The following is a 26,050-nucleotide window of genomic DNA, read 5'->3' on the forward strand; positions in this document are numbered from 1 at the left end:
TTATCCACTGCTGTTTGCCTGCTTGTTTATTTGTAAATATTTCTAAATCGTACGCTGCGTTAATATTTGAATTTTAGAAGTTCTTGTTAATTAATTTCACAATTTGTTCCGCATATTTTTTAATTCATAATTCATTGGATAAAAATGTTTAGTTCATATATACTATATTAATAGGGAAGATATATTTTCGTTTTGTGTATGATAAATCTATATTTATATTTATATTGATGTTACACATCTATCTAAAAAAAAGACATCCGGTCATTTTGCTATCGTAACTAATTCCATGCCTAAGATTTCCATACTATAAACTCGTATAATAATCAAACAACAATCAAAAAGGTAGTTTTATTCGGTATTGGTAAATTGAGTCCCAAATGACCTTATCTCGGTAAGTTGAGTCCTGGGAAAAAATATATAAATTAAAATATATATGGTTTTTATAATATGTTCTAGATAAATAATCAAACAATTGTGTTCCGGTAAAAATGTTAATATAGTATATCTACGATAAGTCGATAAGAATAGCCAGAGCAGTGCCGTCAAGATTTGGCGCCCAGGGCAAAATTTAAAATATTCGCCCCCTATTTTATTCATCATATATATTACATACCAGGGGTGGCCAGCGAGAAGAGACTCGCAAGTCTTCAAATATATTAATAAATATGGGAGAGATAAAATGGAAAAAAAAGTTATACAAAAATTCATATTAAAAAATTTTTTTTGTAAAAATGTTACGATGAGATACGCCGTAAAAGTCTATAACGCGAGCCGCGGTTTGACCACCCCTGTTATATACTATAAAAAAAAATTGTGGCGTCCCTTTAAACTATGCACCTGGGGCGTATGTCTCCTAGGCACGGCTCTGAGAATAGCTGTCTATAAACACACACTAATATGATGCGTAGAATTAATTGGTGTCCGGGTGGTGTACCATTATATGCAATTATATGCAATATGACGTATTATTGTAACAGAATTATTAAAAAATATTAAAGTTTTAAGTTTTTATATTTTAGACCTAGTTGCATTGATGGCTTATAGCTGGGACCCAACTATCTACTACCTTTTTATAGCCGGGACCCAACTAACCTACTACCTTTTTATATCCGGGACTCAACTTACCGCTTTCAAAATGGATAAAAATTATCACGGATCCAATTTACCTATCTCCGTTTTATTTTGAACATTATTGAGTTGATTTCCAACTTTAAGAAATATATTCCTAGCTATCCCATGTGTGATTGTTTTGCATATTATTTAATTATACAACTTGTATAAGAGGAATTGCTGAGGATTTTCTTTTGTATTCCACTGTAGTTTAGAATAAAGTTTTGCAACTTTTGATTACTATATACTTCTTTATTACAGTACCTAGCTTACCGGATATAATTTAACATAATAACATATTTAGTTTAGATTGCCCACTAAAACCAAAATTAATAATTGTATAACAAAGTAAATGTACCTATTGAATTTACTAACTAAATTTTGTCAGTAGTAAAAAAATCAAATAAAAGTATTGTTATCATTAGTAATGCGATCGGATGCTGCTAATAAATCGTTCAAATATTCCCGGGATATCAATATTCAGCACTGCCTTCAATCAATTTTTGAATATTTCCACAAATCCTTTGTATATCATTCAAAGAATTATGTTTAAAAACCTGACTAATCGGACTATAGTCATGTTGCGGATGATGATTTTTAGACGGTAACTGATATAGTTCAAAAATTAGTTTTAGACCCAACCGTTCTGTCGTATATTGATGGCTGTACGCCTGTACATATGGTGACCCATAACAGCACCATCTTCAAGATCTGAGCGGATCTAAGTATTGAGTAGTATACAAGCGTAAGAAGACAACCAGATAAATCGAAGTTTGTTGAGTTTGCCTAATAAACCTTAAAACATCTTACATCTAAAGCTTTACTATGAATGTGGTCGATATATGTGGACATGCATACTATGGTATTCATAAAAATATTAAAAAATAGAGGGCCTATAGGACTATTGTCTATTATTTAGATTAAAAGAAAAAAAAATAACAGAAATGAACGTTAAGTTCGCTTAAACACTATATTATGTAGGTAGGCCAGGTAGGGGCATGAACATTTTACCAGACGGGTCGGTATAAATTGACTGGTTCAGACTGATATAGCGAACAATACCAACTCGTCAATTATCCGTGGATAACGTTGCGATGAAATAATAATAATAACTGAGTCAGGGCCGGCCTGAGGGCCCAGGCAGGAATTATTTTCAGAAGCCCAATAATAGTTTTATACTGTATTTTGGGGTAACACAGTACAGGGCCCCAGGAACTATATATAATACAGCAAAAGCCCAGGCAGGAATCCCGGCCCTCCGGCCATGGCCAGGTCGACCCTGAACTTAGTAGTAATTATAATAACTCTATCTCCGCCATAAGTTGTATAAGCTTACAGGAGGTAGATTAATCAAATCTGCAGTATAACTAATCATATTATCATAATATCTAATCTGTAATAATTTATGTATGATTTTTTCAATAAAAAATAAATAAATTACGTGGAATATATAACTGATATAACGGGTTATCAAAAAATATCTTAAATAATTTATTATTTTTTTTTTGTGGAAATCAGAATATAACCTTTGGTGGAAAACGGTCATGATGATAACGGGGAGGGTCATTATTTCAGCGGAAAACAGTTATGCCCAGGATTTAAATGCCATGTCCGCTTTATTATTACGCCATAAAAAGAGTATGTAAAAACAAACACTTCGCACTATTTTCAACAATACTATTCTACATAATATCTCTAAAAAACTTCCACATAAAAATCTAAATTATTTTCCCTTTTCCTGTTATTATGTACAATGTACATATAATATATATTCTATAGTATGCGCTGTTATCGAGTGGTTCGTAAAGGACACAAAGGTACTCCCATTATAATAAATCATACATACCTACAATTAAATAATCGATTTCTCATCAAAAAATGGCATATCGAGTGGCTTGTTTGTATATTTGACGCATAAAGGAACTACGGAACTAAATAGCGTTAAAAAATGTATAGGTACCCATTTGGTACTGACAAAATAATACAATACCAATACGAAAAATATAAACTATTATGTTAAACTTGATATAGGCAATGTTCAAAAATAAATATAAACAATTAAATTATAATAGAATTGTAATTTATACCTTCATGATAGTATTCATTTTTTTTTTATAAATAGTAATTCAAATTTAAAATTATACATTTTAGTCATAGGGACTTGAAATATTTTTAAAATAATTGACCAAGTGTATGATTATTTTATACGCAATATATTTGTTTCAAAATATTTAGTTTAAATTGAATCTATTTTAAGTTTTAATTTAAGTTAGTATTGGCTTATACGTCAATGATGATAATATAATATTATAATATATTCGATATTGTTTTATTATTAAAATGATTGATGATATTCAATCATCTTTTTAAAATTACTTAAGTTTATCATTTTATTAACAAAAAATTATTAACAATGATGCAAACAAATGATATAATATTCTAAAGAGAACAGTAGAAAATAGAGATTAACACGTTGTCTCCGCTTAGAATAATTTTTCGTATACAACGATTCAATGATTATTTAATTTAAGTTTATCATGTCTTTTTGGACACAAACAATCTTGGATATTTTAAGATTATAATGATTTTCTAACACCGAAATATTAGAATAATGTGATACTTAGTGATAGGTAGGTACTCTGTTAATCAATCATATGTGTATCTCAATCAGAAATCTTAATATATATTTATATATAAATAGATCAATGGTTAAACTAAACTAATGTATTATTAAATATTAGAGAGTGAATTTTTAGGTTTTTACAATATATATATTTATTGTTTTTACACAGCGCAACAAAAACAAAAATTGTTGGACAGCTTATTCATTATAGAATTCGTAAAGAAAAATTTATTTTGTATATTAAATTATATTTTGAAGAATTGAGAATATTTAGCCTTCATTTTATATTGAGTAGGTATATATGTTGTATTATTATTTATACAAAAACCATACTTATTTATTTCTTGAGTTGTTAAAAAACCAATATTTTGATTTAAAAATGAAAAAAAAATAGAAATTGCTCAATAATTTATTTGTTATTTTAGATTAATTTGAGATTGTTTCATTGTTTTAAATGCTATTGAATTTAAATAATTTACCAAGGTAATGGTATATTGATATGAAATCATTGTTTTCAAGTTTAAGAATTATACTATTATATGGAATTAATGGACGGTAAATGCAAATATAAATGTATACAATTTAACTAAAACTGAGCATTTTTTACCAGTGTATAGATTATAAAGAGAATATCTTAAGGATATTTTAGAGTATATTTTTAATTTTAAGAACCTAATAATCGGGTTTTAAATTTATTATGAAGGTGCTTTAAAAACAGTTCGACGAAATAATAGAATTATTAATTGTAAATAATATACAACGAACTTATTGTAGCATGATTTTTCATACTTTTTACAATAATATGTGTAAGTGTTATTATCGATGCTCTAAAAAGTTTCTAATCTTTACGCAACTGCGTCGCTTGTTTAAGTGCATACAACCACACTACGACTGATGATATAAAATAACATTATCCGATAACCACACATGATATATACATCGAGTAGACTGTGGTATAAATCAACGGACATTCGACGGACGCGTAGCAAGACCCGGACGATCGGCTGCGAAGATATATCATGCCCGCGTGGTCTGTGGAAGAATTCATGACGAGGACAATATTCAAAGGTCATCGCAGCAGAACATTTATCAACGTTACGTGTCTTCGTTTAAGCGTATTGCACGTCCTCTTGGCTGTATTATATATATATATATATATATATACATACAAAGTCAAAACGTACACATAGACACGTACATATTTTACCACTCTACGCGGAACGGCGCGTGTCAACGGCTCTGCTGCTGACCCACAAGATCACATTTCTCTTATCAACACCGGAAATACCATCCTGCAAAGCCGTCGGAATTTATCGATAATCGTCACGTATATCAGCGATTTTTTTTCGATTTGTTTCCCATCCCGTTCTATATAATAGTGTTATCTTTTTGCGCTTACTTTTGTATAAAACAAACACCAATTATTCCATTGGGGATGTCCAGGAAGTAAGGAAGTAATAATTAGTATATCATATAGTAAATTACATATATTTAGGTTTATATATTTATATTATGTTTTAATCAAAATGAAGATCATCATACTTTCTAAAGTCTACATAGACTCATTTATTTTAATAATAAATGTTTAAAAATTATTTTTCTGAATGTTCGGCAAATGCTTACAACGCGTGTAACGCGTTACAACGTACAAATATAAATGATACAATTTACAGAATTCAAAAAACTAATGACATTAAACCGAGCTTATTGCTGGCAGACCTAATGATAGTAATGACTGTTATATCGATGGTGCTGTATTTACTACCACCGAGAACCTGGGTATGAATATTTGTACAATCAAAACGATTGTTAAAATTTATATTTTTGATCAGCTAGAATTCGTATTCCGCCCCACAGTGCGTCGTATCGTTTTGTCTATTTTACGTCATTCATTGTATGAAATATATATATACGTTATCAGTAAATACCAGAATCCGATCTGGAGAAATGACTGAACAGACAGAATTTAAAAATATATAAAACGAAACAGTAGATGTCCTGGACGATTACTTTGAGGAATACCTGATAACACTTTTTTAAATTACTTAAATATTGAATAGATTAACTAATTGTACGTGTTCTGAAAGGTAGGATTTTAGTAACCTAACCTAACCTTCCCTTGGCAGGACTATGTGGACTATACGTCTGAATGTATAAAATTGATGTTTTCTGCACAGTAATGTACCTATATTGTCTACACAATGCGCCGTCTAACGAATTGTGTGAAAAAAATATATTTTAGTGTCAAACATTTTGTTGACTTGGAAATATTAGAAATTAAAAGTGTTGAAAACTTGTACTGCGATAGACGAAAAAATAGAGAAAATTTATGAAACGAAATTAAAATACTAGTCAATATAACGGGAGTTTTATTCTATAAATATTTAACATTTATTTATTAAAGTTCGTAAGAAAAAAATTTGATAAACGCTATATCAAAAAAAATGATATATTTTATTCACTGACGTAGACGCTTACCAAATAGTTGACTTGCACGAAATTGTGTTATGATTTATTAAAGAAAGGTTTGCTAATTGCTTTAAAGATGTCTGAAAAAGCTAATAAGATTAGTCGAGTGATGTAGTAAGGCGTGATTCATAATGTATTCAGATTAATAGGGTATAAGTGATAACTAATTACATTGAGTTAGGAGTTTAAGTATTTGTGAAAATATTATGCTGATAAAATAAATTATATAATAATAATTTTTCATAATATTATAATCTGTATATTATTATTGTCAATCATTACTATTTGCGGTAACTCTACAATACATAGTTGAAATGTGTTTATATAATTTAGGTTTTCTGTGTATTTTCCTAAATGAGTAAATTTAATACCGGAAAATTAACATAAAGGCAACAATTTATCATAAGTTTTGAAATTTTGTACTTATGTCAAATTATAAGTTTTAAAGCAATAAAGAAATTAAAAACAATCTTCTGGATGTGAAATACTATATACTAAAAACTTTTCAAACATTTCTAACTATTGAATAAATTTGAAGTAACAGCAAATATTTCTGAAAAAGTAATGCACATCACATTTGTCAAGGTTTCATCGGAATCTTAAAAGTGTTGATATTGGCGAGTTAAATAATTTATACCACACAATGCTATGAAAATAAAATTAAATAATATTAAATAACATTATAAAAATAGAACTTGAAAAATAACCACAAAAAAAATATAATTGTCCGAGTTAAAATTTACAATATGCTGAAAACCATGCACGCGAAAGATGAGAGGTTTTAACTTAAACAGGTCAAGGCCTTTCGTACCACTCTTGCATATCATACTACACATCTTGTAATATACTTGGACTTTATTTTATTTTAAAAACGAGCGGTTTTTTGAAAATTATATAATAAATAATGGTGACAAATGTGCATGTAATTATACTTTGTTTAACTAATTTTAAGTGTAGGGACAATAAAAATAGGAGAAAACGATTAACAGCATCAACAACAAGATGACAGCCCACAGTCGGAAGTATTTTTAGAATTTTAACTAATTCGAGTCACTGACGTTTTGAATCTTTAAACAAACAGTTTCAACCAACATTCAAGTCGAATTTGAATTAGGTATACGACTGGCACGAGTTTTTTCCGCAGTGATAAACACACCTATACGAAAAAAATGTAGCTAGGACTAGTAATATAATTTATTAAGCATTGAAATATAGATATATGTAATTTTTTTATTATTTCTAAGATTTGAAAATTTAAGTTTTTCTACCTATGATAAAAAAAATATTTATCGTAACATTTATGTCCCTAATAACATTCATTTTTTATGAACGTTTATAGTTCAAATTTTGTCAAAATCACTAATACTTGCAAATTATTTAGCAGTAAAAAACTGTAGAGAAAACAGCAGTTCACGTTCTCGAAAAAAATAAGACTCGGCTGAAATAGATTTGTTATGTCAAAATGGAAATCTTTAAAAGATGCCTTTTTATAACGACAGTTTGGATAAAATGGAGTGGTAATTTAGATAAAAATATAATTCTATAAATACAATATAGTTTATGACAATGCTCATATTTTGTTTTTAAACTAAAAGTTCTCTAACCCAATATTATTTTAATAATAATAATATAAAATATACACGTTACAATGTTATTATATTATGTATTATAGTAATTCATTTCTATATTTTAAAAGAACACAATATCAACTTATTTTGTTGATTCCATGTCACAAATGTACACCAATTTTGTGTTGTTAGCTATAAGGCTATTATACGAATGAATTATTTTATTTACTTATACTGAAATTTAAGGATAAGAATATTATCTATTATATATATATATTTTTTTAAACTTTCAATGGGATTTATGGGCATTAAAATTCCATAGTTCGATTACAAATTGAAAAATCAAAAAAAAAAAAATTGTTTTAAAAACAAAAATATAATAATCTACATACAACAAAATATTAAAAGATGATATCGTGTGATGTCAAGTATGTAATAAATGTGTTACTATCATAGATCAATTCTAAGGGCATTGAAACAGGTAAAGATTAAAAAAATAAAACAAAACAGTTATGTATATCGGAAATGATTGATTTATTATTCGGTGTCAATACTTATATGAATTACATATTAATATATTAATATATTATTGTACTGCTTGGGCTATGGCATTTTTATGTTTTAGATGAATGGAGTACACGAATTAACAGTTCTGAAACAAAATAATAAACAAATCAATTAAAATTATTATTTTAATAATAATATAATAATTTAATATTAATTATCGCAAAATTTGTAGAGTACAAAATATTATGAAAAAATAATATAGGTACTATATATTGCTACCTATGAAAAGAATTTACATTTAAATACATAATTGTGTTTTAAAGTACAATTAGCAAAAAAAAAAATAATAATAATTTTAAATATAATAGTTATAATATTTATATAATTTATAAGTTATAAGTTTATATTAAAATAGTTTGACGTTACTTAAAGTTAATTTGTTGACATAATGAGATTTTCATGTGAACATTGTTTTTAAAATTAAATGATTTTATTATTTTATTTGAAAATTAAATAAATTAATATAATAAAAATAATTGTGAAAATATTTTTAGTCATTTACTTTATAAGATTAAAAAACATCTTTTGAAACGTATTGATTAAAATAACTGAATAAAATTGTATTTTTAAAGTTGTATTTAATAACTTATAATAATATGTACTCACCATGAGTTGGTTGGTGGCTGGTGTGGCCTTGGCGACCGATTTGACGGCCTTGGCAGATTGGACTTGTCCGACGACAACGATGTTCATGGATACTTTTTCAGCGCCCATTTTTGATTTGTTGGTTGGTTTTTGAGGATTAAAGTGAAAACTACAAGGTAAAAATACAAAATAAAATATTATTAATTTTAAATCAAAATAAAACTATAATCGTTGTTTAGTAGGTATACTTACCAAAGAATAGATCTGCACAAAAAGATGTGTTATGCCGGAATCGAGATCTCGGACGTCTTTATATACACTCCCGCCGACCAGTTTAAAGTGGGGCGGTAGTGTGGCGTGATCACTATAATATTGTGGCGATTGCTTATTTACAAATCATTATAATATACAAAACACATATCGCTTTGAGATGATTGATAATGATTTAAAAATTTATTTAAATATTAATTTAAGTACACAACCAATTTATAGTGTTTTTAAAACATATTTTATTTTATAAGAATAAGTAATAGCCTCTTTGATTTGTGTAAAACTAAGATCAAGGACTATTTTTCTTTGTACACACAATTTAATATAACTCATAATTTAAAAAGTTTTTAATGATATGTATAAATCTTAAAATTTTAACCAAAAGTAATATACTTGTGTTAAAATATAAATTATTGTTATACCTAATAACATACGGAATAACATTCAATATCCATGAGTCTATTATGTTATGTGCATTGTGAATTTTTTACATATTCAAAAGGTTGTCGGTTTGTGTTCAAAAATGTGTTGGAATGAATTTTTGTTCGAATAAATAAAATTACTCTTCGAAAAGTTGCAATTTTTATATTGATATAGATATTAAGATATCTATAGTATATTTCCTAGTATATATCCGATTATTCGGATTATTAGACTGTTAAACAATGAAAGATGCGTAGAATTGTCACGCATTACTTATATCACTGCAGAATCTTGACATAGTCATTTAAATAAGTCATTTTAAAATTAATATAACGTATAAACTTAATATTTTATAATACAATATTGCACTAGGTTGATATCTAAACATAAATTCATGACATTTCTTCAAAAATTCAGAACGAGAACGAAAGCTTAAATGAACAATTTATTCAAGACAGAATTACAAAAATTATTAAGGTATCTTGAAAACAACACGAATAGAGAATTAAAAATATTGTTTTAAGATTTAAAAATAGTGATCAAAATAACATTGAGTTTTTAAGAGGCATTGTATACAATTTAAACTTTTAACTTGATGATATACATTTATACAATCATTTTTTTACTTAAAATAATTTAAATAATTTACTTAGTAATATATTTTTCTGATAATAAATTGTATTATTCGAAACAAAAATTTATTTGAACAAAAATTCAATTGAATATATATTTTCGTACATATATTATCATCGGCTTAGTGCAAAAATCAACTAATGGAAATGTTTTCATTTTTTTTTTATTATTGCGCCCATTTTGTGTAAGGGTTATAATATTATAATCCCTTGTCATGCAATTGGTGGAAAATATAATAATTAATAATATTATACTGTTGAAATGACGTGTTGATTATTTTGTAAAGGAATAATAGTGTTATTGCAACTAATCATTTTTTTTTTTTAATAAAATATAATTTGATCGAAGTATTTATAAGTTATTATAGATATTTAATTTAGTATTTATAATATGACACTACCTACGAGTTTTTTTTGGAATATTTTCGTGTACAAAGCATTATATTATAATATTATATCAATATCTGGTTTTTTCCTAGCCCCAATCGAAGAGAAAAATTATGTACGTAGCTCACAAATTTTCGATGCGAAAATTTCTGCCTATGCTTAGTCTGCATTAATATACAACAATAGCAATCCGATTTTTGGTTCTTTTGTACACAGACAATTTTTAAACATCACTTAGCCTTCGGAGTATAACCATCACTTAACACTTTGTATATGCAATATGCATATTAAATAGCCGTGTAAACGATTTTCAAGCTTAGACGTATATTATGCAGTTTAACAAACTTCGACACTCGATTTGACGTGACCAGGTTTGAACTTTGTGCTATTAATGTATTGATACGAACATACAGTATATTATAAAAAAAATGGTTTAAATCTTTGTTTGAAAATGTTCTTACCAAGATGGAGAGAAATATAGTGTTTGATTATGAATAAAGAATAACGATAATTAAATAATATTGTTATTGATTATATTATATATAGAAAATAATAGATTATTTCCATGATTATAATTTATAATGAGTTAAATTATGCATATCCATGTCGTTGAAAACTCACAAATATAATTAAATATCTATCGAAAAAATTTTGCTGATTATATGTCTGCATTTTAATAGCATGCTAAAACTTAAATTTGTGTTTAAATTTTTTTATTGGAAACTGAATTGCAGTCTTGGTTTTTAAAATTAACAACTGAATTGTGTGTGGCATGCTCGATTTTTATATTATAATAAATAATTATAAAATGTTATACTGTATATTACAATATATTATATTGATGTGTAATGATTATAATAATGTAAATTGTTTGCTGAGCAAACATAATATATTTTATAGTAATAATAATAAATGTATAACTATTCTTAGAAGTTAATGCAATGTTTATATTATTTTTTTATATTATATTTATGATTTATCCATTAGGACATCTCTTATGAAGTGTTCTTTGTCTATTGCGTCTTTAATTATTGTCATATAATTAAAAAAAAAATTACATGACAATAATTTTATGTTTGTACTATGCAATATTCCATCATAATAATATAGGATTATATAAGAATATAAAATAAAAACTTGTTATATTATAATATAGTTTTCAATTTATCATTAATGCTCGCACGCAACTCGCGTGAACCAAAAATAAATCTCGCATGCTATTCGGTTGTTATGATTTGTAATTTATATCCACCGCACTTGATTCGGATGGGTCGAATGATATTATTTTCAAAGTGTTATTTGAAAATGAAACACCTAATTATCAATTTACATGGACTATATTTGAAAAGTGTATAGGTAAAAGAGACTAATGATCACTAAATATTATTAGGTACTTGCAGTTATCGGATATAATTATATAGTTCAATGATATGTCTAAAATAAAAAAAAATTAATATAATATAGGTAATTATATTAAATTACTTATTAACACTGTTATCGTCCATTGAAACGGACTTTGAGTCTCGTACCAGTCGTACCATTATAATTGTACATTAATTGCTTTGATATGTTGTGGGCGATGTCTTAATTTACAGCATAGTACTTATCGCCGTTATCGAATCGTATGATTGACGGACCATAATATTATGATAAATCATACTTTAGTAATATGCAAGGCGTAACTCTATATTACTTTTATTTCTTTTTTTATTGATGTATACATGTTTCAAAGCAATTAGTTCTAAGTTCCACCTATTTTTAAAACTATTCGTACTAGACTAGTTTTAACAACAATGTTATTAGACAGGTAAACATTATTTTTGCATCTAAAATTTTACATTTTGTCAAGACTTATGTGTTGTTGTGTATGGAATACGAATTATTGTACTCATTAAACACAAAAGTGTATTTACTTATTCGCAAACGATAAACTGTCGAGTATTTTCGAGTCACTTTCATTCGTAAAGGTAATTTCATCATCATGCGATGGCATCACCTACAGAACTTGAATGAAATCGTCTGGCAAGCTCGTACCTACGCTTTCGTATTTTAACAACTACCGCGTACAATTTTAAATGTTTTTATTTGATTGCCTGCAGGCAACGGCGTCGTTATGGGAAATTGGTTAGAAAAAAATAATGTGTAATACCTGTAGAAAAATGTTAAAATGGGGGTATGACCTCACTTGATGATTCATTCTTTACACAATTTTTATGCGATTTAAGTAACGATGCGAAGAGTCTAATAACAAGTTTATGCGAAAACTAATTTATAATAATACCAATGATATAGTTAATAAAATTCAAATAAAAAAGGCTATAAATAAAATAGTTGATGAACTAGATGAGAATGTGTGTATAAATTAAATATTAAAAAGTGAATATGTATAATAATTACAATATATTATCCGAATGTGTATATGTTAAATTGTTACTAAAATATGTTTCATGAAAATTTTGACTACTGTTTAATATAATTAATTAAGTCCTATCTTTAATTGTATAAGTATCCTATTTAATAATTTTACTATTATAAGAATTCCGTATACCAGATGCGAGCTTAGCTCAGTTGGTATACTTATCAGCTATTATTAATGTATTCTTAATGTAATAATTTCCTTACTGTTATCATATAATTGTAATTCATTTTTGGCTGAAATAAATAAATAATAATAATAATTTGAGAAGCTGTGGCATATTACGCGATGCTGCGGATTGTACGATCGTGGCGTTTTGCTGTACACACACACACACACACACACACACAAAATATTAGGTACGTCTATATATGTATAGTAAATACACTAAATATAATAATATACACATGATATATTATTATAATATAGTGTAATGTGTATTATAATGCTCTAGAAAATTAAAACAATAATGTATATCATGAAATAATATAATATCATATAGACTATCGAACACGTCTGTCTGTCTGTAACAAGTCTGTCTGTCTGTAACAAGTCTCTTTCGGTCCATGTTCAGCCACACGCATTCATCCTTAACGCGCACAAACGGACAAGTGGTTACTGTTTTCCTCGCCTACCGGTCACAAAATATGTAATGTCGAACACACACACGCAGAAATGGTATGGTGCATTCCATTATTGTTATTATATTATAATATATAATAATATTTAATATTATTATTGTCATCACAGAGGCAACGAACGTTACGCTCAGATATTATATTATTGATTCATATGATACAAATATTTTATCTGTGTTAGGTAACCTATTATTAGTATTTCATCTGGAACGACAAGTCAGGCATAGAGATATTATAATTTTTATTATTATTATTATCAACATCATAACCAGCATTAATTATGTCATATCATCACGATCATAAATATTGTTAAATTCAAATATTAGATCGTCAAACAATAATCATTCGCAAGATAACAATACGCACGTCGACGGTAGCTGTTCCTTTGCAGTTCGGATCGATATCCAGACGAATTGCCTCAATTAAAATTAATATTTTTAAATAATAATTAGACGATTTATTGACGATTTGGCTCGTCAATTATAATTAAATCGTATCGGTTCTATCGTGTCGTTGTTGGAATATTGTTCATCGATCATATAGCTATTTGCACTTTTAACTCCATAAAGTTTTATTTAAAAATAGTTAATAATACATTTTTAATTTTAGAATAAAACAAAAATTAAAACATCAATCTCAATAAAAAAAATTTCAAAAATTGAGAATTGTGTGTAACTCAGAATGTAGAATAAAATGTTTTAATAAATTGTACAAAAAAGTTCATCTTTCTCGAATCAATATTAACGTAAAATAACTCTGATAACCAAGGTAAATGACCAAATATTATGTAAAATAAATAAATATTTTAAATTTTAATAATGTAATGTAAGCATTTTGGTTAGAACACTCTAGTTAGATCTATTATATATTTGTCATTTTAATGTATAAAACGTTTTTGCCTCACTATTATAATAATTTATATATAAAAAATTTAAAAGATGATATCATGTGATATATATGTAATAAACTTGTTACTCAAATATTCATGTCGATCATATTAATATGACATAAAATGAATATTAGGTATAATGATATGATTATATATGGTACCACCTTATGATTAAAATATCACAGATCAATACTAAAGGCCAGTAAAGGAATTGAAAAAGGTAAATTTTAAAAAAAATAAGACAAAACAGTTATGTATATCGGAAATGATTGATTTATTATTCGGTGTCAATACTTATATGAATTACATATTAATATATTAATATATTATTGTACTGCTTGGGCTATGGCATTTTTATGTTTTAGATGAATGGAGTACACGAATTAACAGTTCTGAAACAAAATAATAAACAAATCAATTAAAATTATTATTTTAATAATAATATAATAACTTAATATTAACTAACGCATAATTTATTATAAATACTATAAAAATAAAATATACTTTATATTGCTACCTATGGAAATAATTTACATTTAAATACTTCAGAAGACTGTTATTGTGTTGTGTAGTACAATATAGCAAAAACAAATAATAAATAATTTTAAATATAATAGCTGTATATTTGATAATATTTTTAGCCATTAAATTCATCAGATTTAAACAAAATAATATCGCTCGCAAGATTATAATATAAATTGTCATGTTTATATTTCCAATAATTTTTTTTAAATGCATTAATTAAAACAGTTGAACAAAAATGATCAAACGGAATTTTAAAGCTGTACGTATATATGAATATATCCAATAATTTTAAACGATATATATAGGTATCAGACTGGATTTTAAAGTTATATAAAATACTTATAATATTATGTACTCACCATGAATTGGTTGGTGGCTGGGGTGGCTTTGGCGACCGATTTGATGGCCTTGGCAGATTGGACTTGTCCGACGACAACGATGTTCATGGATACTTTTTCAGCGCCCATTTTTGATTTGTTGGTTGGTTTTTGAGGATTAAAGTGAAAACTACAAGGTAAAAATACAAAATAAAATATTATTAATTTTAAATCAAAATAAAACTATAATCGTTGTTTAGTATACTTACCAAAGAATAAATCTGCACAAAAAGATGTGTTATGCCAGAATCGAGATCTCGGGCGCCTTTATATACACTCTCGACGACCAGTTTAAAGTGGGGCGGCAGCGTGGCGTGATAATTTATTGTGATATTCTAAATAAACAATTTGCAAATAACTGCATACCGAACGATCAAAATGTGTATTAAACATAGCTTTCAAAATTCATAGGATGTGTCAAATTAAAATTTTTAAATTTAAACCTAGTTCTACCTAAGTATAATATATAAATTATCTTTGGTATAATGGTATTACATTGAATCCAAAAATAGATTATTAATAAATTAATAGTGTACATCATTCTTATAAAATATTTTTTAAAGTTATATGGCTTTAAATGCTTTTGTATATAAAATAATTAATACATCCAATTCAATTTGTTAATCATGGAACAATATTTCACAAAGATTGTAATATGATATGATAATATGTTAATCTAATTCCAATAAATTTTAATTGTTCATTATTTTTATGGTTTTCTAAAGTTGATTTAAAATGGTAAGGGTTATAACTTTACTGTATTTCACGTTTTCGTATGTATACGGTAAAATCTATTACAATTGTTTTCCAAAAATGTATTTTATATAGGGACTATTGTCTATTAATAGTTTGATTGATAAATATGGTAGACAGATACATATAGTATTATAGTATGGTACAGAAAACAGATTTATATTTATTTGAATTGATAATATTTTTTTAAGTTTAAGTTATCTGCTGTTGCATGCATTGAATTAATATATATAATTAATTTATTAAGTATAAACTATAAAGACACAAGAACGACAAGAAGTAGATTTGATTTGATTCAAATTATGATGATTGAAATTTTTAAGTACACCTAAGGAATATACATTTTATAATATTTGAATAAATAAATTACGATACGTTTGGGGTGAACATGGTTGATGTAGTTATATACAATAATTAGTTTATATAAATGTAGTTATGTATAATAATTTAACTGATTAACTGATTAATTCATTTTGATTTGATTGTACAGAATTATAGAAATATTCTTAAATTGTAATAATATTAAAAATATTGATTAATAATATTACTTAAGTTGTACGTATGTTTAAATTTTGAACCGAATATTAGAATAATTGTTATGCTACGAACTATTAGTTATTATTTTATTAATACTTATATTTGGTGAGCCAAATTATTAATGAAACCATACTTCAAAATTTAAATCATAATTTTTTGATAACCACTTAGAATATTAGTACTTGGTAGTGACCAGTAGACATTAAACAATTTATATTAGAATAATTAGAACTCAATTTCCAATAATAATTATTAAAAATTTGGTATCATTTAGAATTAGATTTAAATAGAAGTTTTTATGGTCTTTTTTCGTTTCATAAGCATATTTTAACTCTAAGCAAAAGATTATATATAATTTTTGCTAAGTATTGTGTGTTTATAATGGTATTATAAGTTATTACAATTTTAAAACAATATGGGTGTTAGGGCCGAAAATAGTTTAAAATCATGTATACATCATACGTCAGTGATTGTACGCAACACAAAAAACATCGTTACAAATGTGTTTTATTATTAGCACATAATCACGCATTACTACTGCAGACCAATTTTCAAGTATAATCATTTAGTTTCTGAAGTACTTTTAAAAGCTATTTATATTATTTATTTTCTAAGAATACTTTTAAAAGTCAAAATTTTAAATCGAAAAATATTGTGAAGCTAAATACAATACGCGTATTAAATAATATAATGATTTGAAATTAATCAAAATGAAAGCAATCGTTACAATATTATAGTGATCACGCCACGCTACCGCCCCACTTAAAACTAGTCGGCGTAAGTGTATATAAAGGCGTCCGAGATCTCGATTCCGGCATAACACATCTTTTTGTGCAGATCTATTCTTTGGTAAGTATACTAAACAACGATTATAGTTTTATTTTGATTTAAAATTAATAGTATTTTATTTTGTATTTTTAACTTGTAGTTTTCACTTTAATCCTCAAAAACCAACCAACAAATCAAAAATGGGCGCTGAAAAAGTATCCATGAACATCGTTGTCGTCGGACAAGTCCAATCTGCCAAGGCCATCAAATCGGTCGCCAAAGCCACCCCAGCCACCAACCAATTGATGGTAAGTTCATAATATTCTGTGATTTAAATAATTCAAAGTACGGCTGAATTGTATTTTTCCGAATTTATATTACTAATTTATTTTGAACCTATTTTAGTGTGGCGTATATGTGCAGACTAGTATATTTATTTAATTTTTGACAATGTTATCAATTCATTAGTGAAATTATTATCGTTTCGCGTATATCGTAAACTATACGATATACAATTTATTGTTTTTTATTATACAGCAAAATCCTGTTACAACGAATTCCAGGGAACCGAATTTTTTTTTGTTATAACGGAAATTTCGTTGTAACGAAAATTTGAATAAGCTCTTTATAAGCCCTGCTTTTCGGCAGGGGACTTCTATGACTTTCGTTATAAAGGGATTTTTCGTTGTATTGATATTCGTTGTAACGGGAATTTACTGTATTTCTTAATGTTCAATTATAGTTTAATAATAAGTGTATTTATATTTTTAAATATTCTTCTGATACATTGTTTTTCAAATGCATATGTATCGGTTTATTATAGAAAAGCTACCTTTTTCATAAAATTTCTAATCATCATACTTATTAAAAAGTTTTATCTTTTAGTGAAATTTTCAAAAAATTCTTTACTGAATAAATAATAATTTTTTTTCGCTATTGGTTAATAAGATTAACCTTTTAGTTTTTACTATAAAAATATCTAATTTTTACTTCATCAAACTGATACTAGGCTATAGCGAATTCTTTCTTAACCATAATATATTTTATTATTCAAGTCTACCAAGATTATTTACTATTATATTATATTAATTGAATTTATTTTGTTTTGTTTCAGAACTGTTAATTCTAAAAGCCCACATCAATCTCAAACTCAAAAATGACATAGCCCAAACAGTACATAGTTCTATAACATGTATTATAAGTTATAACATTGTGTATTGACATTAAAAAATAAATCAGTCTCTTCTGTCAATTAACTCGTTTGTTTTTTTTTTGCTTCAGAAATTTTATGTTTTAACATAATTTATGAGCCATAGTTAACATTTTAATGAACGATTAAAATTACAAAAATATAATAGTGTGCAATATTTTGTATACATATCGTTATAGCGGTATATACACCATGTGTATTGTCTAGTTATAATCAGGGATGGGCCGGTTCCGGTTCTCGGTTCTTCGGTTCCATCGGTTCTTTATTATTATCGGCACCGGTTCTTAAATAATGTTTCAATAAAGTATTTGTATTTCACAAACTTTATATTGTTATTGTTAATTTTCATTACTTATTATTATTTATTAATTATTTCTAATTTTTTAATGAGCTGAATACCGTAGTAAAATAATGTTATACATTTAAATATTAATTATTATTCTGGTTTAATTAATAACAATTTAAATTCTTTATAAATTCTAGTATTATAAAATATATACTCAATAATTACTATTCTTAATTTTAAGATTTTTATTTTAAAGAAGAATCGAAGGGGAATAATGAAGCCGGAACCGATAACTTTATAAGAACCGGCCAATCCTTAGTTATAACTATAATATCTACTTAAACTATATTTAAACATATCAACAAGGTAATGAATTTTTGTAATTTATTTATAAAGTATTGAAGGTATGTATATTTTTATCTTAAATATTAAGGTCTGAGTGTCTGACATAGAATATGCAAGGGCTATTTGATAACATAATATTCCAAATTGAATATTTCTAGCCTTCTAGGTTATGACTGAACTCGGTCTTTTATTTAATTAATATTATTTAATATTAAACAATCATAATAATAATAATAATTGCTTATTGTAAAAAAAAATAAAAAAGTTTTTTCAAAAAACCAATACTAATCAAAATACAACAATATTGCATACTTATCAATTATCATGTAAGCAATGATTATATGCTTGTATTTAAGAATATTTTTTTCGTATATTTGATTTGCTAAGAATATTTTGTACGTTTCATAATGTTTAGATTCTAATGTTAAAATTTTCACTTATAATATGTTATTACTTATTTGCATATTTCTGAATAAATTATTTAGGCTTCATATTTTTTAAAATGAATTTAATGTAATTCAAATTATATTTTAATTTATTTAGAATAATAGTTCTATTATTTTACCTAGACTATAAGCTTTTAAGAATAAAATAACTGTTTAAAAATTTGGGAAAATGGTTATTAATTGCTCTGCTGTAAGCCTGTATAGTAGATTTTGAGTGGATCACTGTGTGAATGCGTTCAATTTGAAATCAATGATATATCATTGTATACGAAAAATGATTCTGTGCGGAAAAGTTCTATTAGCCTAGGTATACATATATTATTGTATCACTAAGACATATTTCATATTTTTATTTAATGATTTTTAAAATTTCTATTAAGTAAATTAATTTATTTTATCATTGAATTAATTTTTGTGAAAACATTGCATTTGAAAAAATTATTGTGTGATTAAAATATAATAATATACGAAATATTATGTAAAAGTTTTATGGCCTCGCAAAAAATGTTATTAAACTATAACAAAATAAAGAATAGGTAAATTCAGACATTGAACACAAATAAAATGTCCGTTAGTATCTATAACCTTAACCAGGTGTTACTTCGCATGTATCGTGGCATTCCTTATACACGTCGAAAAAGTAACCCCATCCGAGTGGATAGGATTCAAGAAGAATAAATTCAATATGGGCATGGACCAGTTGCGCCTAAAACAATATTTGTATTTTAGGTCAGTATACCAATTGCGCCGCTTAAATTTTAGGTTCCTTATTTTTACATGGACATATGTAAGTTACTACACGGCGGAAAAAGTTACATATGTATATATACAATTAAATATAGCTAACTAATATACATTCAAATATACTTAATTTAAAGCAAAACGTATATGAAATTACGGGAAAATACGACAAGCTACAAGCTGATAATAGTACCTATAAATCTATTTAAAATACATATTTTTATAAAAGTATTTTTATATACTAGGTGTAATGTAGAATAATATTATAAACCCTGAAAACAACTGAGCGCAATTGGTCTATCTATCCAAAAAAGACAGAGTGCAATTGGTATATTAAAAGGTCATTTTAAGCGCAATTGGTAAACTCCCATTCAATATTACTGTGAAAACGATTACAGAAGCAACATTGTGCGACAGAAGAAACATATTTTTTTCCGGTTTCTTCAAGTGTTTGTCGCAATACAATAATATTTATTATTTCAAAATCTGTAGCGTATTCTGCGATGGACCGAGGCTGCGGCAAGTCTCTCGAAGTTGATTTCGTGATTATGTTATTTATTATTGCGGGAAAAAATATTAGCTCTTAGAGTATAACAAACGATATTATTTGTATGTGCGATAATTGCTTACGGATTGACACTAAATTTTATTTCTTTTAACTTTTCCTATTTACATGCAAACTCATATAAATCAAATTAATAATATGGCAGTGTTATAAAGATCTGTGGACTAATGTCATTTCTGTTTATGCATTTAAAAACTAATATTTTAATACTAAAATATTAATTAATAAAAAAATAAAGTTGCTCCTTATTCTTATTAAAGAAAATAATTTTAAAATATTAGAATGGTAAAAATGTAACCATCACAAATGCTAATATATTGAATCGATGTTTTAATACCTATGTTCCAAATTTTCATATGTTTCAAAAATTGCGAAAAAAATATAATGTATTTTCTATAATACAACACCAGTTATCAAAACCTAACTTTATGTATCATTTAGATGATATAATGTTTTAGTTAATTTCAGAATAAAGTTCATTGATTTCAAACCAATACTATCTAAATATAACTCTGATCATCAAATTAATGATCAAATACTATGTAAAATAAATAAATATTTTAAATTTTAATTATGTAATGTAAGCATTTTGGTTAGAACACTCTAGTTAGATCTATTATATATTTGTCATTTTAATGTATAAAACGTTTTTGCCTCACTATTATAATAATTTATATATAAAAAATTTAAAAGATGATATCATGTGATATATATGTAATAAACATGTTACTCAAATATTCATGTCGATCATATTAATATGACACAAAATGAATATTAGGTATAATGATATGATTATATATGGTACCACCTTATGATTAAAATATCACAGATTAATACTAAAGGCCAGTAAAGGAATTGAAAAAGGTAAAGTTTAAAAAAAAAAGACAAAACAGTTATGTATATCGGAAATGATTGATTTATTATTCGGTGTCAATACTTATATGAATTACATATTAATATATTAATATATTATTGTACTGCTTGGGCTATGGCATTTTTATGTTTTAGATGAATGGAGTACACGAATTAACAGTTCTGAAACAAAATAATAAACAAATCAATTAAAATTATTTTTTTAATAATAATATTATACTTTAATATTAATTATTGTATAATTTGTAGAGTACAAAATATTACTATATATTGTTACCTATGAAAAGAATTTACATTTAAATACTTTAGAAGACTCTGAAGACTACTACTGTATAAAAATTGTAATGTTTATATTTTCCATAATGTTTTTGAAATGCATTAATTAGAACAGTTGAACAAAGATGATCAATCGGAGTTTTAAAGCTGTACGTATAAATATCTATGATATGTATTGATAAAATATATCCAATAATTTTAAACGATATATATATAGATATCAGACTTAATATTTTAATGTTATATAAAATAGGTACTTATAATATTATGTACTCACCATGAGTTGGTTGGTGGCTGGTGTGGCCTTGGCGACGATTTTGACGGCCTTGGCAGATTGGACTTGTCCGACGACAACGATGTTCATGGATACTTTTTCAGCGCCCATTTTTGATTTGTTGGTTGGTTTTTGAGGATTAAAGTGAAAACTGAAAGTTAAAAATACAAAATAAAATATTACTAGTTTTAAATCAAAATAAAACTATAATCGTTGTTTAGTATATTTACCAAAGAATATATCTGCACAAAAAGATGTGTTATGCCGGAATCGAGATCTCGGGCGCCTTTATATACACTTCCGCCGACCACTTTAAAGTGGGGCGGCAGCGTGGCGTGATCACTATAATATTGCGACGATTGCTTAATTTCAAATCATTTTATTTAATACGCGTATTGTGTTTAGCTTCACAAAATTTTTCGATTTAAAATTTTGACTTTTAAAAGTATTCTTAGCAAATAAATAATATAAATAGCTTTTAAAAGTTAACTTCAGAAAATAAATGATTATACTTTAAAATTAAAAAAAGGGTCTGTAGTAGTAATGCGTGATTATGTGCTAATATAATACATTTGATACGATGTTTTGAGCTTGTGGCGGAGATAGAGAGTTATTATAATTTCTACTAAGTTATTATTATTATTTCATCGCAACATTATTCGCGGATAATTGACGAGTTATTTTTTGCTTTATCATTATGAACTTTTCAGTTTAAGCCATGGTCTGTGACAACGTAAACGAAAAAAATGAAAAAAAATGTTCTATAATATCGAATAATATTGAAGTGATATCCAGTAGCTGTGGACATATTATGTTAATATACAACAATTTTAAATTCATTAAGATAAGAATGATAAGATATAGATAATAGTTTATGAATTTATGATCAATATCCGTGAAATAAGGCGAGGCGCATACATCGTAATCCTTACTATTTGACGGATTTAGATTCAGGGATTGTCAAAAAATTTCTTAAACAATTTTTTGGCGAAAAACGGCCATGGTAATAAGTAATAACGGACGAGGCCACGAGGGTCATTTTGGCGGAAAACGGAACCCCCCTCCGTTTACACATTGCATTATCTTTAAATTTGATGATAGGTGATAAGTTTATTTACTGTAATATTTAAAATAACCAAGTAAAATGGATTATCTTGAACAACAATTAGTAAGTTATGCGGTAGACTTGTTAAGTATTCGAATACTTGTATTTAAATACTTTTTTTGTATTTTTATTCGAGAATACTAAATACTTTTATTCTAGTGTTCAACTCGAAATTCCAATTACCAATTTTTCGTAATATACTAATTTAGATTTTGTTTCTAAAATATTATACTATTTTAATAATAGTTTTGACTTATGAGAATTTATAAATAAGGTTTCCTAAAACACAAGCAGATGACAGAATGACTGAAACCCCCATCTGCTCCTCTCTACCATGGCATACGGGACACGGACCACTACTGGTTATATTGGTTTTTATCTTGAATCTATTATTAGTTTTAATTTCAGGTTGTAATAACAATAATATAATATTGTAATATAAGTATAAATATAAGATTAGTATTAATGTTATTACTTATTATATTATTATAAGAGCTGATAATAAACTATTATAGGCTTTTCTCATCGATCGTAATATTTAATTTACAAATACTATTTTCTCATAATGACATTTTGTATGCAACTTGCAAGCAGACAACAGTTAGCGTTCTACGTTAATTTTTGTTATTAAGTAATACTATTATTTAACATATTATAGTATTAATTATATATTATATATTAATTATTAATAAAAATAACATTATAATATGCAATTTATTGAACTAAAAAAAAAGTATTTGTTAAGTATTTTGAATACTTTTAAAAAGTATTTGTATTTATATTCAAATACTTTTATAATGACTTATTTGAATACGTATTTTAAATACAAATGACACCAAGTATTTAAATATGTATTCTGAATACATTTGAAAAGTATTCTTAACAAGACTGGCGGTAGTACGATAGTGATTAGTTTTATGTATAGACATACAATATACGCGGGAACGATGTCCTCTGAACTATTATTATTAATTTATATGATATTTTATTATTAGGCATTAAAACTTTTAAATACAAACAACAAAAGACGTGTGTCTTTTCGTATTATTAGGATAATAGTCCGAGAACAAACTTTCTTCTAGTCATTAAAAAAAGATGAATATGAGGAACCTTCTGAAATACATTTCCTACTGAAATATAGCTATTAAGTGAATTGAACATAAATTATGTTACACGATTACCCGTGGACGTTTTGTAGTTGAACGCTGATGCATGTCCGGGAAAACTTGAGTCCGTTGTACTATCAATATAAATCAAAATAAACACAACCGTTGAAAACTTTAAAGTGTTTAATAAGACGATGCGCGAATACGAGCCGCCATTTGGAACATAAATAAAATGCGAATGAAAACAATTTAAAAGTCAATTAATAAGTTTTGTTTATTACACAAAGTTCGACGGAATATTAATACTCAACAATTTTGCATAACTTTTCCCCAACGGTGTAATAATTACGAACTCGGTATCTTACCTATAAGAATACAACAGCGTTTATACAGTATATTACATAGTATTATTAATATACCAAACCTTTGGAGAGTGTATACTCGTGTGTATATTACACTGTATATATATATACTGTATATGCTTGATTTGCAGTTCATTGGAATTCTTAATTTTCAATCAGCAGAGTTTAAGAAAACTTTTTGTATTTTGTTTCGTTTACACAATACATATAATGTAAAACAACCGAAAGGCAATTATGGTATATTGTTTTGTCACGTATAATAATAACTGACATATTTTATCTTACAGAAAATTATAAAAGAATGATGACAAATATATATGAATATAACTTGGTGACATTTGATTTATTTAGTTCAGTTGAATTATACATGGTCGAATGTTGGAATATTTAAGTATAATATATTATTTTATTATTTTTATACGCGTTAAAATATGTAATTCGTAATTCATGTCAACTATAAACTATTATAGATAATAGATACAATGTATATTTTTGTAATTAGTTATTTCATAATTTTAAATGTATTTATTATTATTTTATAATAATACAATAAAAATGTCAAGAACACATACTGAATAAAAAAATGATTTCTGTCTGATACATAGTGGAAATTGTTGGTGTAGAAAATTAAATATGATCATATTATATCTAAGAAAACAGTTGAAATTTTTTTGTAGCTCAAAATATCTCTGTTTCTAACAGTTATCACTGTTATAGTGTTATAATTTATTGTAGTATTGCAAGTATAATAATGATACATTTTTTTACAAATGAAAAAAATAAATTAAAAAACAATAGGCAGGCATTAAATTTATCGTATAATTTAGTTAATATTTTTTAATAAGTTACATACAAGTTAAAAATTATTCATAATAACTTTCCTAGATTTCTATCAAATAAATTTGCAATTTTATAAAAATAAAA

At 26.1% G+C, this 26,050-nt stretch overlaps 4 long non-coding RNA genes across 4 annotated transcripts; 1 reads left to right on the forward strand and 3 right to left on the reverse strand.

The window, feature by feature from the left end:
* Positions 1 to 8,280: 8,280 nt before the first annotated feature.
* On the reverse strand, positions 8,281 to 9,294 carry LOC132931930 (uncharacterized). Its single transcript, XR_009662794.1, has 3 exons — positions 9,175 to 9,294; positions 8,944 to 9,091; positions 8,281 to 8,422 (listed from the first exon to the last, which is right to left on the reverse strand). It is a non-coding gene; the product is annotated as an uncharacterized LOC132931930 (long non-coding RNA).
* Positions 9,295 to 14,827: 5,533 nt separating this feature from the next.
* LOC132931729 (uncharacterized) lies at positions 14,828 to 15,761 on the reverse strand. Its single transcript, XR_009662773.1, has 3 exons — positions 15,689 to 15,761; positions 15,462 to 15,609; positions 14,828 to 14,969 (listed from the first exon to the last, which is right to left on the reverse strand). It is a non-coding gene; the product is annotated as an uncharacterized LOC132931729 (long non-coding RNA).
* A 1,767-nt stretch (positions 15,762 to 17,528) lies between these two features.
* Positions 17,529 to 18,793, forward strand: LOC132931826 (uncharacterized). The gene is made up of 3 exons (XR_009662779.1): positions 17,529 to 17,618; positions 17,698 to 17,845; positions 18,652 to 18,793. It is a non-coding gene; the product is annotated as an uncharacterized LOC132931826 (long non-coding RNA).
* A 3,230-nt stretch (positions 18,794 to 22,023) lies between these two features.
* Positions 22,024 to 22,918, reverse strand: LOC132931852 (uncharacterized). The gene is made up of 3 exons (XR_009662782.1): positions 22,784 to 22,918; positions 22,557 to 22,704; positions 22,024 to 22,165 (listed from the first exon to the last, which is right to left on the reverse strand). It is a non-coding gene; the product is annotated as an uncharacterized LOC132931852 (long non-coding RNA).
* Between the last annotated feature and the right edge of the window lie 3,132 nt (positions 22,919 to 26,050).

This window comes from Rhopalosiphum padi, chromosome 1, assembly GCF_020882245.1.
Source record: "Rhopalosiphum padi isolate XX-2018 chromosome 1, ASM2088224v1, whole genome shotgun sequence".
Classification (NCBI taxonomy): Eukaryota; Metazoa; Arthropoda; class Insecta; order Hemiptera; family Aphididae; genus Rhopalosiphum; species Rhopalosiphum padi.